General features: G+C 36.8%; 1 long non-coding RNA gene across 1 annotated transcript in view; it reads left to right on the top strand.

Moving 5' to 3' along the window:
- LOC106998702 (uncharacterized) overlaps window positions 1-9,590 on the top strand; it is a 284,294-nt gene extending 274,704 nt beyond the window's left edge. The window contains exon 6 of the long non-coding RNA XR_003730277.2: window positions 8,758-9,590. This is a non-coding gene — a long non-coding RNA (uncharacterized LOC106998702). The remainder of the gene's footprint in view (window positions 1-8,757) is intronic.
- The last annotated feature ends 2,474 nt before the right edge of the window (window positions 9,591-12,064 follow it).

Genomic DNA, 12,064 nt, shown 5'->3' with positions numbered 1-12,064 from the left:
TTGGCTTTAAGATTAGATCAGCATTGATTCTTTGCTCTTCCACTTATTATCTCTGTGTTCTTCTATAAATTAATTAATCTCTTTATACCTAGTTTCTGGCACAGAAATTGAATGAATATATGTATCCATTTAATCACCTAAAGAGGTATGTATACATATGTATTATGTATTTTGCCACAAATTCTGCACAACTGCTAGTCCTCAACTAAGGGAAAATAGCAGCAATACCAATAGAATGTAAATCGGATGAAAGCCACTCTGCTAAGGATTAAGATTCACATAAATGGTCAGTATGTGCATGCATAATATGTATGTACAAGGCCTAGGCTCCACCTAAATAGGTCAGAAAGATAGAAGGGCGGATTTTACAAGTAACCGTTTTAGGAGGAGTTTTTGTTTGTTTGTTTTTAAATTTATTTTTATTTTTTATTTCTGTAGGTTTGGGGGGAGCAGGTAGTGTTTGGTTATATGAATAAGTTCTTTAGTGGTGATTTCTGAGATTTTGGTGCACCCATTACCCAAGCAGTATTGACTGTACCCAGTTTGTAGTCTTTTATCTCTCAACCACCTCCCACCCTTTCCCTTGAGTCCCCAGAGTCCACTGTATCATTCTTATGCCTTTGCATCCTCATAGCATAGCTCCCACTTATGAGTGAGAACATGCGATGTTTAGTTTTCCATTCCTGAGTTATTTCACTTAGAATAATTGTCTCCAATTTTAACCAGGTTGCTGTGAATGCCATTATTTTGTTCCTTTTTTATGCCTTAGTAGTATTCCATGGTATGTGTATGCCATAATTTCTTTATCTGCTCGTTGATTGATGGGCATTTGGGCTGATTTCATATTTTTGCAATTGCGAATTGTGCTGCTGTAAACATATGCGTCCAAGTATCTTTCTCATATAATGATTTCTTTTCCTCTGGGTAGATACTGAGGAGTGGGATTGCTGGATCAAATGGTAGTTCTACTTTTAGCTCTTTAAGGAATCTCCACACTGTTTTCCATAGTGGTTGTATTAGTTTACATAGTAGTTTATGACCAGTAGTGTAAAAGTGTTCCCTTTTTACCATATCCCCACCAACATTTATTATTTTTTGATTTTTTGATTATGGTCATTCTTGCAGGAGTAAGGTGGCATCACACTGTGGTTTTGATTTGCATTTCCATGATCACTAGTGATGCTGAGTACTTTTTCATATGTTTGTTGGCCATTTGGTACCTCTTCTTTTGAGAATTGTCTATTCATGTCCTTAGCCCACTTTTTGATGAGATCGTTTTTTTTTTTCTTACTAATTTGTTTGCACTCCTTGTAGCTTCTGGATATTAGTCCTTTGTTGGATATATACATTACAAAGATTTTCTCCCACTCTGTTGGTTGTTTGTTTACTCTGCTGTTTCTTTTACTGTGCAGAAGCTTTGTAGTTTTATTAAGTCCCATCTATTTATCTTTGTATTTGTTGTATTTGCTTTTGGGTTCTTGGTCATAAAGAACTTTGCCTAAGCCAGTGTCTAGAAGAGTTTTTCCAACATTATCTTCTAGAATTTTTATGGTTTCAGGTTTTAGATTTAAGTCCTTCATCCATCTTGAGTTGATTTTTGTATAAAGTGAGAGATGAGGATGCAGTGTCATTCTTCTACATGTGGCTTGTCAATTATCCCAGCACCATTTGTTGAATAGGGTTTCCTATCCCCACTTTATGTTTTTGTTTGCTTTGTCAAGGATCAGTTGGCTGTTAAGTATTTGGCTTTATTTCTGGGTTCTCTATTCTGTTCCATTGGTCTGTATGCCTATTTTTATACCAGTACCATGCTGTTTTGGTGACTATGATCTTGTGGAATAGTTTGAAGTCAGGTAATGTGGTGCCCACAGATTTGTTATTTTTGCATAGTCTTGCTTTGGCTATGTGGGCTTTTTTTTGGTTCCATATGAGTTTTATAATTGTTTTTTCTAGTTCTGTGAAAAACGATGGTGGTATTTTGATGGAAATTGCATTAAATTTGTAGATAGCTTTTGACAATATCACCATTTTCACAATACTGGTTCTACCCATCCATAAACATGAGATGGGTTTCCACTTGTTTGTGTCGTCTATGATTTCTTTCAGCAGTGTTTTGTAGTTTTCCTTGTAGATGTCTTGCACCTCTTTGGTTAGGTATATTCCTAAGGATTTTTTTACAACTATTGTAAAACAGGTTGAGTTCTTGATTTGATTCTTAGCTTGGTCACTGTCAGTGTATAACAGAGCTACTGATTTGTGTACATTAATTTTGTATCCTGAAACTTTACTGAATTCATTTATCAGTTCTAGGAGCTTTTTGAAGAAGTCTTTAGAGTTTTCTAGTTATACAATCACATCATCAGCAAACAGCAACAGTTTGACTTCCTCTTTACTGATTTGGATGCCTTTTATTTCTTTCTCTTGTCTGATTGCTCTGTCTAGAACTTCCAGTATTGTGTCGAATAGAAGTGGTGAGAATGGGTATCCTTGCCTTGTTCCAGTTCTCAGAGGTAATACTTTCAACTTTTCCTCATTCAGTATTATGCTGGCTATGGGTTTGTCACAGATGGCTTTTATTACATTAAGATATGTTAGGAAGGAGTTATCTTAAGGTAAGTTTCTGTAAGATAAGGTAAGATCATAAGGGGATGACATAGAGGGGACATGAAGAGAGAAAAGATAGGAAGAAAGCTAGAAAGGATGTATAAGCATCAATTTCCACTTTCTGATTGCTGAAGAGATGACAGTGTTGTCAGTCAAAAATAATACCACATACCAGTGACGAGATTGGATAGTGTAATCTTTACTGGGGGAGGGCAGAAGAAAGTGAAAGTGGGAACAAAAGGTGTTTTCCATTGCCCTTGAAATCCCATTATTACTAGGGCAGGGGTTGGTTTTATTTCTAAAATAAAAGTCTGACTTTTTGATAATTGCTGCCTGAAGTCTACATAGAGAAAGTTTCTGAGGCTGTATTTGAGCTCCACTGGGAAGGAGTGCATGAATAAAGAGCAACTTCTGCACAGACACAGAAATCTCCTCCTAAGGTCAACTCTGCCGGCAAACCTGGTCCTGTACTTAAAACACCTTTCCTACATATCATCCCATGACTGTATCCTTGCTGTCATTCAGGTATCAGCTTAAACATCACTGCTCAGCAAAGCTATATACCTGTCTACCCTCTCTTTGTTCCATACAGCATGACTGTAATGATTTTAGGCTGAAAAAAGCTTAAAACACATATAACTTCTAAGCAACAATAACAGCAAAGGAAAAGAACATTCATTAAATCTCCCACACACCTTACTCCAGTAATACTACTTCCTAGTATACTTGACAGGATAAATTATTTATTAATTAAAAGTAAATAAGTAGGGTTAGAGGATACAGCCAAAAATAGATTTGGCTTAGTATAATTAATATTAAGAATTCCATCTGATGTACTTGGCTAACAGGGCCAGTTGTTTATTTCAGCCACTTTTCTTTCAAATAATAACATTTTTTAAATCACATAAAGGATTTTTTTTCTATCCACTGAGAAAGGATAAATGCATCCAACCCTTTATGAGAACTATCAGATAATTGAGAAACAAGTGAAAGGGTGGAGATAGAAATGGACTTGAGGGCAATGTACAGCCTTTTCATTTTAACCTAGTACAAAATTTAATGGGATGATTACTATTAATCCTGACTCTTTTATGCAGCCATCGCTGTCTAAATGTCAATTTTAAGTAGGACTGTATGTCCAGCTTGTGCCAGTGAGCTGATAAAGGATTTCTGACGATAAGTAATAAAGCCATGAATGATATAGTCTCTGGTTTCATTTTTATTGAAATAGTGAAATCTCTAATAATAATATTTGCTGAAATAGCCTTACCTACAGTCTACCTATTCCTCATGTAAAACATTAGTGCTGTGGTTTGACTGTCTGTCCACTCCAAAACTCATGTTGAAATTTAATTGCCATTGTAACTGTTTTAAGAGGTAAAAGCCATTGTGGAGAATCTCTATGAGGCCTAGTAGAGCTATGGGGATGGGGCTACCCCCAAGACCCCAAAACTGTAGAGCTATCAGTGAGCAATGACAGTGTGGGAGAGCTGCAGGAATGAGACTCCAACCTGTGAGAGCTCCTGCATGGGCTGAGTCCAGTAAAGCTATATAGCAGGATTGCCTAAGATGTTGGTGGACCAACCCCACCCCAGTGTGCCCAGGGACATGAACTTGAGAAAGATTAGTCTCCAACTTTAAGATTTAATGTTGTTTTCCCTGTTGGATTTTGGACTTGCTTGGGACCAGTTACTCCTTTTTTTTCTTGACTATTTACCCCTTTTGATATGGGAATGTCTAGTCTATGTCCTACCATTGTATCTTGGAAGCCCATAATTTGTTTTGATTTCACAGACTCACAGCTGGAGAAGAATTTCCCTCAAGATGAATTGTGCCTTGGACTTCACCCATATTTGATTTAGATGAGACTCTGGGCTTTAGACTTCTGAGCTGGGGCTAGAATGAGTTAAGACTTTTGGAGCTACTGGGAAGCAATGAATGTATTTTGTGTGTGAAGACATGAATTTAGGTGGGGGTGGGCAGGAGCATAATTCTATGGTTTGAATGTTTGTCCTCTCCAAAACGCATGTTGCAATTTGTCAGCGTAATGGAAGTAAGAAGTAAGTCCTTTAAGAGGTGATGAGTCCATAAGGGCTATACCCTCATGAGTGGAATTAATGCCATCATAAAAGGATAAGTTTGGCCTCCTCTTGCATTCTCTCTTGTCTTCTCTTGCCCTTTTGCCATGTGACCCTCATGGCAGAGGGCCCTCATAAGATCCCATTTCCTTGATCTTGGACTTTGCAACCTGCAAGAATGGTAAGAAATAAATTTCTGCTCATTATAATTTATTGTGTCTCACATATTCTGTTAAAACGACACAAAATGAATTAAGACCCTTTGTCTGAACAACCCAGAGTTGCTGTTCAATAAGTGAGTATTTTTAGGCAGTAAAGGTTATATTAAGCTGTCAACAAAGTCATCTTTTTGAATATGGAATAAATATACGTTAGATATAATCAAAAAGGACCTTGCTAAAACAGTTAATAACAAATCTAGAAAGATTTCAAAGCTTACATTTCAAAACAATTATTAATCAACCTGGAGACTAAATTCTCCCCAGGTGCTTTATTCAGTTCCATTTTTTAATTGAACTGTACAGTGCAAGAAACTTTTCTGAGATCTAATCAGGAAATAGCCGGGATCTACAAAAACTAACTTAGGTGATCTTGGTTTATAGCAGGGTTTCTCAGCCTCAACAATTACTGTATTTTGGGTCAAATAATTCTTTGTTGTGGGACACTCTCCTGTGCATTGCTGAATGTTTAACAGCATCCTTGGCCTCTGTCCACTAGATGACAGTGACATCCTCTTCCCCAGTTTAACAAACAAAAGTGTCTCCAGACATTGCCAAATGTTCTTTGGAGGACAAAATTAACCCATGTTTTTTTTTTTTGTTTTTTTTTGTTTTTTAATTAATTAATTTATTTTTTATTATTATTATACTTTAAGTTCTAGGGTACATGTGCATAACGTGCAGGTTTGTTACATATGTATACTTGTGTCATGTTGCTGTGCTGCACCCATCAACTCGTCAGCACCCATCAACTCGTCATTGACATCAGGTATAACTCCCAGTGCAAACCCTCCCCCTTCCCCCCTCCCCATGATAGGCCCCGGTGTGTGATGTTCCCCTTCCCGAGTCCAAGTGATCTCATTGTTCAGTTCCCACCTATGAGTGAGAACATGCAGTGTTTGGTTTTCTGTTCTTGTGATAATTTGCTAAGAATGATGGTTTCCAGCTGCATCCATGTCCCTACAAAGGACACAAACTCATCCTTTTTTATGGCTGCATAGTATTCCATGGTGTATATGTGCTACATTTTCTTAATCCAATCTGTCACTGATGGACATTTGGGTTGATTCCAAGTCTTTGCTATTGTGAATAGTGCCGCAATAAACATACATGTGCATGTGTCTTTATAGCAGCATGATTTATAATCCTTTGGGTATATACCCAGTAATGGGATGGCTGGGTCATATGGTACATCTAGTTCTGGATCCTTGAGGAATCGCCATACTGTTTTCCATAATGGTTGAACTAGTTTACAATCCCACCAACAGTGTAAAAGTGTTCCTATTTCTCCACATCCTCTCCAGCACCTGTTGTTTCCTGACTTTTTAATGATCGCCATTCTAACTGGTGTGAGATGATATCTCATTGTGGTTTTGATTTGCATTTCTCTGATGGCCAGTGATGATGAGCATTTTTTCATGTGTCTGTTGGCTGTATGAATGTATTCTTTTCAGAAATGTCTGTTCATATCCTTTGCCCACTTTTTGATGGGGTTGTTTGTTTTTTTCTTGTAAATTTGTTTGAGTTCTTTGTAGGTTCTGGATATTAGCCCTTTGTCAGATGAGTAGATTGCAAAAATTTTCTCCCATTCTATAGGTTGCCTGTTCACTCTGATGGTAGTTTCTTTTGCTGTGCAGAAGCTCTTTAGTTTAATGAGATCCCATTTGTCAATTTTGGCTTTTGCTGCCGTTGCTTTTGGTGTTTTAGACATGAAGTCTTTGCCCATGCCTATGTCCTGAATGGTACTACCTAGGTTTTCCTCTAGGATTTTTATGGTATTAGGTCTAACATTTAAGTCTCTAATCCATCTTGAATTAATTTTCGTATAAGGAGTAAGGAAAGGATCCAGTTTCAGCTTTCTACTTATGGCTAGCCAATTTTCCCAGCACCATTTATTAAATAGGGAATCCTTTCCCCATTTCTTGTTTTTCCCTTTGAAAACTGGCACAAGACAGGGATGCCCTCTCTCACCACTCCTATTCAACATTGTGTTGGAAGTTCTGGCTAGGGCAATCAGGCAAGAGAAAGAAATCAAGGGTATTCAGTTAGGAAAAGAAGAAGTCAAATTGTCCCTCTTTGCAGATGGCATGATTGTATATTTAGAAAACCCCATTGTCTCAGCCCAAAATCTCCTTAAGCTGATAAGCAACTTCAGCAAAGTGTCAGGATACAAAATTAATGTGCAAAAATCATAAGCATTCTTATACACCAGTAACAGACAAACAGAGAGCCAAATCATGAATGAACTTCCATTCACAATTGCTTCAAAGAGAATAAAATACCTAGGAATCCAACTGACAAGGGATGTAAAGGACCTCTTCAAGGAGAACTACAAACCACTGCTCAGTGAAATAAAAGAGGACACAAACAAATGGAAGAACATACCATGCTCATGGATAGGAAGAATCAATATCATGAAACCCATGTTTATAAGGTAGGGAAAAAGGCTTTCCAAATATTCAGGATTTAGGCCCACAAGCTTATTCAGTGGAATCAAACCTAAGGAAACTGTGCCACAGAATCTAGACTCTTTACTACTTCTACAAGCAAACTCATATGAGTCCACCAACATGGTTTGTGGAAGTTAATCAGTTGAAGCAATGATAAACATATGCTCTACATATGAGTTCTATATTATATAAGGTCTTTGGAGAGCACACCTCTTCTGATTTGGACTCTACTTGGTGTTTCACAAACGTTGTTAATTTTATTTTAGCTACCTTGTCGAGGCCTACTTTGGGTAACATGGATAAGAATTTGGTTTACCATCCCATTCTGTAGTTAAAATTGCATTAAAGTTATTTGAATACTATGAGGTTAGAGATCTCACCATCAAGTTTACCTGAGGCATATTTTTAAGACTCAATAAAGTTGAAGTCCTTAAGCCAGTCTTACTCTTTTCAGTATTTTAATGCTTCCAGTTCAACTATTCATTCAGAGCATAAAAAGCAAGGATGAGTTAGATGGTCACTTTCTAAGCAATTCAGATTACCCAATAGGTATACATTTTTTAAAGGCTAGAAGCACAATAAGGCTAATTTCAAAACCATTTATAGTGATAGGTCTCAGAGTAAATGTACCAATTTACCATAAGACATCACTAGGCTCTGATCATTAATGAGTATGTCAGAAATTTCTCCTTTATATTCATATTTATATATTTATCTTTAAAAGTTATGTTCCACAGAGTATCAACCCTCTCATTCCTTAGGGATTCCAAACATGGCCCCATTGGACCAGCTGCCAATCCTGGTCACCACAAATAATTAATCCCACCATGAAATATTTAAAATATGTAAAGGTTAAAAGATCATAAAAATGAGACCATATGTCCAAACACACCACGTGTGCTTTGGCAAGAGAAATGTATGTGTTAAGACAAGTCTTAACCAGCCTGCCAGGGAACTAGATCAAAACCAGGACAAAAAGATTCTTTTCATATAAGCTAGGTATTTCCCTAGCACTTACCCCAAGGTTAGCTGAGATGAAAAAAAGCCAGTATACCCCTATTGGCCTGGCAAAGCCATCTTCTTTGATGGCTGAAAAAAATAAAAGGCCTAGAACCTTATTTGGGGAGATGAACTGCCTTGGTCTAAATCCTGGCTCCACAACTAATTCTGCCAACATCTTAATATGTTGGCAACATATTTAATATCTCTGAGCCTCAATTTCCTCACCTATAAAATAGAAATTGTTATATCTTTCTTCTGGAATGTTTCGAGGATCAAACAAGATAAAAAAGGTTTTAGAACATTTTTGGCACAAAATGAAGGCTGTTGTTCTTATTAAGAAAAAAAATCTATATTCCATCTCATCAGGAATGCTAACATTTTGATTCTCACTTTTACTTGTTTCAGATTATGCTCCGAGACACTGAATCTGAAAAGATGCATCCAGTTTTGCCAAGTGGTTTCACTACCAAGGCCAGTCTCCACCTATGACAGACCCAAGGAAGATCATTTACAACTAGAATCTAGTCATTTAGGAGCCTGTGTGCTCCCTGGGTGGGCCGTCTGCACTGGTGTGAGGTTTATCTCTTTGAAGGGAAAACCAAAGGAATCTTCTTGAATATCAGCACCAGGAAGAGCAGTACAAACTGGAGAAGTTGGGGTATGTAGGCAGTGGCTTCAACCCATGCATTATATGTATTCAATTACTCAGAAGACCCTGTACTCCACTTATTTTGGTTGAATAAGCAGACTGTAAAACCAACAAAAAATGGAAATTGCTTTTAGATTGCTAGTGTATGGGCTTATTCATGTCATACCTCTCATCCTTCAGAACCAATTATCTAGTGTTGATTATACCACTATGTGTCAACATTATTAAATTTAAAATGGTTGTAGCTGGGCATGGTGGCTTGCACTTGTCATCGTAGTTACTTGGAAGGCTGAGCCAGAAGCATTTGTTGAGGCCAGGAGTTTGAGACCAACCTGGGCAACATAGCAAGACACCATCTCTAAAAAAAGTAGCCAGGCAGGGTGATGGCAAATACCTGCAGTCCCAGCTATTCAGGAGTCTGAGGTGGGGGGATTAGATTGCTTGAGCCTAGGAGTTTGAGGCTGCAGTGAGCTATGATCACACCAATGCACTCCAACCTGGGCAACAGAGCAAGACCCCGACTCAAAAAAGAATTTTGGAACAAAACTTTTTAAATTTTTAAAGTAAAAATTCACTTTAATATTAGCTAAGTGAATAAGAATTAGTTTAGATGACCCTCAAGAACAAAAGTGTAGTTTTCCACTCTTTTAATGCCTTTTAGAGCTTATTGTACAATATTTAAATATACAAAAATGTATAAAGAATAATACAGCAAACTTTTCCTGAGGTTAAGGGTCTTTAGGGAGCTCAGCTTTAAGCTGGTCCAATTCCACATCTTGTTACCCCTTTTAATACCTACACCTTTAATACTCAAAACTCTGGGCATAGAAATTGTCAAATTCCCTGAAGGTAGCTAAAGAATTAGCTGCAGTTTTCCATTCTACTTTCTTTGTGAGTATAAAAGAGTTTTACATTTTAAAAGGCGTATACAATATTTCATTCGGCACTCTGTTTTTACTGGGAAGTTTTTTTCAGGATACCTAACCTCCTTCATTTTTCATCAAAATGTACTCACTATTATGAGTTTAAAATGTTTTTAATTTTATTTTATTTACACAGTTGTCTCTGTCCTCACTATTGAAATTGGAATGCAAATAAAAACAAAATGGCCATGAACAGAATTCGTATGCATTAAAAACTATTGTAGGAACACACAGGTTTCCATGGAGGAGAGCAATTTTTGTATTTCAATGTATTTGCAATAGTTTCAAAACAATAACTAAATGTAAAGAAGTCATTTTTGTTGTTACTCAGTGAATGTGAACCCCAAACCAAACTATAATACCCCTTTTCAAAGGCCTTCTAGGATATTTCCCCAATTTATGAATTCTCCCATTCTAGTGTAAATTCATCTTAGATAACTAAGATGATTTAGAGAAGGTGCATGCTAGCAAATCCACTAAGCCTTTTCCTTGTAACCTAAAGTATGTTGAGTTAATGAAGAAATTCAATCTCTTTCTCTAATGCTTATATCAAAAGTTTAGAATTCCTACAATTTTCTTACCCAAGTATAGTGATCAGGAAAATCAGCAAATGCTAAATTGATGGTTTCAGTTTCCCAAAGTTTGGATGAGCCCTGGGATATCATCAAGGTGATATCATCAGATGTATATCTCACCTTGGTAACCATCTTTGATAAGGATGCTGACTTACACTCCTCTGGGTGTGCTGGCCAGCTAAAGGCTGATACTCTCTGCCAAAGTCTCTACTGAAGGCCTGAACTTCAGCTCTGGCACCACTGTTCTGGTCATCCCATTCAGACTTTCCTTGGCCCCTATTCATGGGAAGGGGAGTAAGCATATGTTCTCTCCAGTTTCAAGATGAGGAAAATGAGGTTCTAAAAGGCTCATTTTTTTCTGAATCCAGATAGTAAATGATGGAACCAAACAGACTGCACAGCTCATATTTCACTATCCTGTATTTCACATATAAAAAAAAAAATCAATTTTGAGCTAATGGCCAATCGTGTAATCACTGACTTTGTAGATATTTTAAGTGTTTGGGCTTATGCTGACTACTTGTGGGATGTCTAATTTGTTTGCAGGCCTGCTTGGCATGTAGTAACTGTTATGTAAGTGTTTGCCATTTATCACTGGCAAAGGCATGGCATGCTCAAACTGAGCACCTTAGGCGTCACAGTATGTCAAAACTACCATTTCTACAGCACCCTTTCCTAGATCCAGGCTTAAGAAGAGGACTATTCCCTTAAAATACAAGCAATTCTAAGCCAGAAAGAATTTCTGCAGCCAAACCGGAGTAGTATTTCTGTGATGCTCAGTGAGCCTTCAGTAATTTCAAGAAATGAAACTATATATAACCCTATCTGTATAAAGTAAGATTAGATCTTTGTAACACTCATTCATCTTGCTGTTGATTTCAAGCTCTTCCCTGATGCTTCAAGCTTCTTCATTGCTGCCTACGCAGAGATATCGAATTATGGGAAGCTTGTTAATTCAGAACAAGACTGCCCTCATAGAATCACATTGTTTGGATAAAGACTTGATACAGACATCTCTCTGTAACGTCTATTAAAAAGAAATCTTCCTGGGCAAATAACGATATAAACAATGTTAAAGGAAGCTTATTTAAATGTTTCAAGGTAACATATATTTTAAAATTTTAACTCTTACTAACAATACAAATGATAATATATAGTTATGAGATTTGTTTCTTAAACCAGGTCCACAAAGAATTTCTACTGGGAAATACTTCCTAATAGGCTGACTCTATTTGCTTCCCACTACAGATTTTAAAATATTTTCAGACCAATTGTCTCAGGAATGTGTGTCAAAGAAAACAGGTGGTACTGAAGTTTTAAATCTAGGAGCATTTATAAAACTGGTGAATAAATCAACAATTATTAATTTTAGTTCTACAATATGTTTATCTACCTATGTCATGTTTAGGAAACTCATGTTACTAAAGTCCTAGGAGATTAGACAAGCAATTTTCTTTGTAGTGCTGAATTTGAATGTTTCTGAATAAATCTCTTTTACAAATGAGAATTATAAATGAAAATTTCAAATGTCTCTGTGCATATATATATACAAACTTACATGTTTA

The sequence above is a fragment of the Macaca mulatta genome, chromosome 6, assembly GCF_049350105.2.
Source record: "Macaca mulatta isolate MMU2019108-1 chromosome 6, T2T-MMU8v2.0, whole genome shotgun sequence".
In the NCBI taxonomy this organism is placed as follows: domain Eukaryota; kingdom Metazoa; phylum Chordata; class Mammalia; order Primates; family Cercopithecidae; genus Macaca; species Macaca mulatta.
The sequence above is the reverse complement of the archived record's forward strand: the minus strand, read 5'-3'. Positions and strand labels throughout refer to the sequence as shown.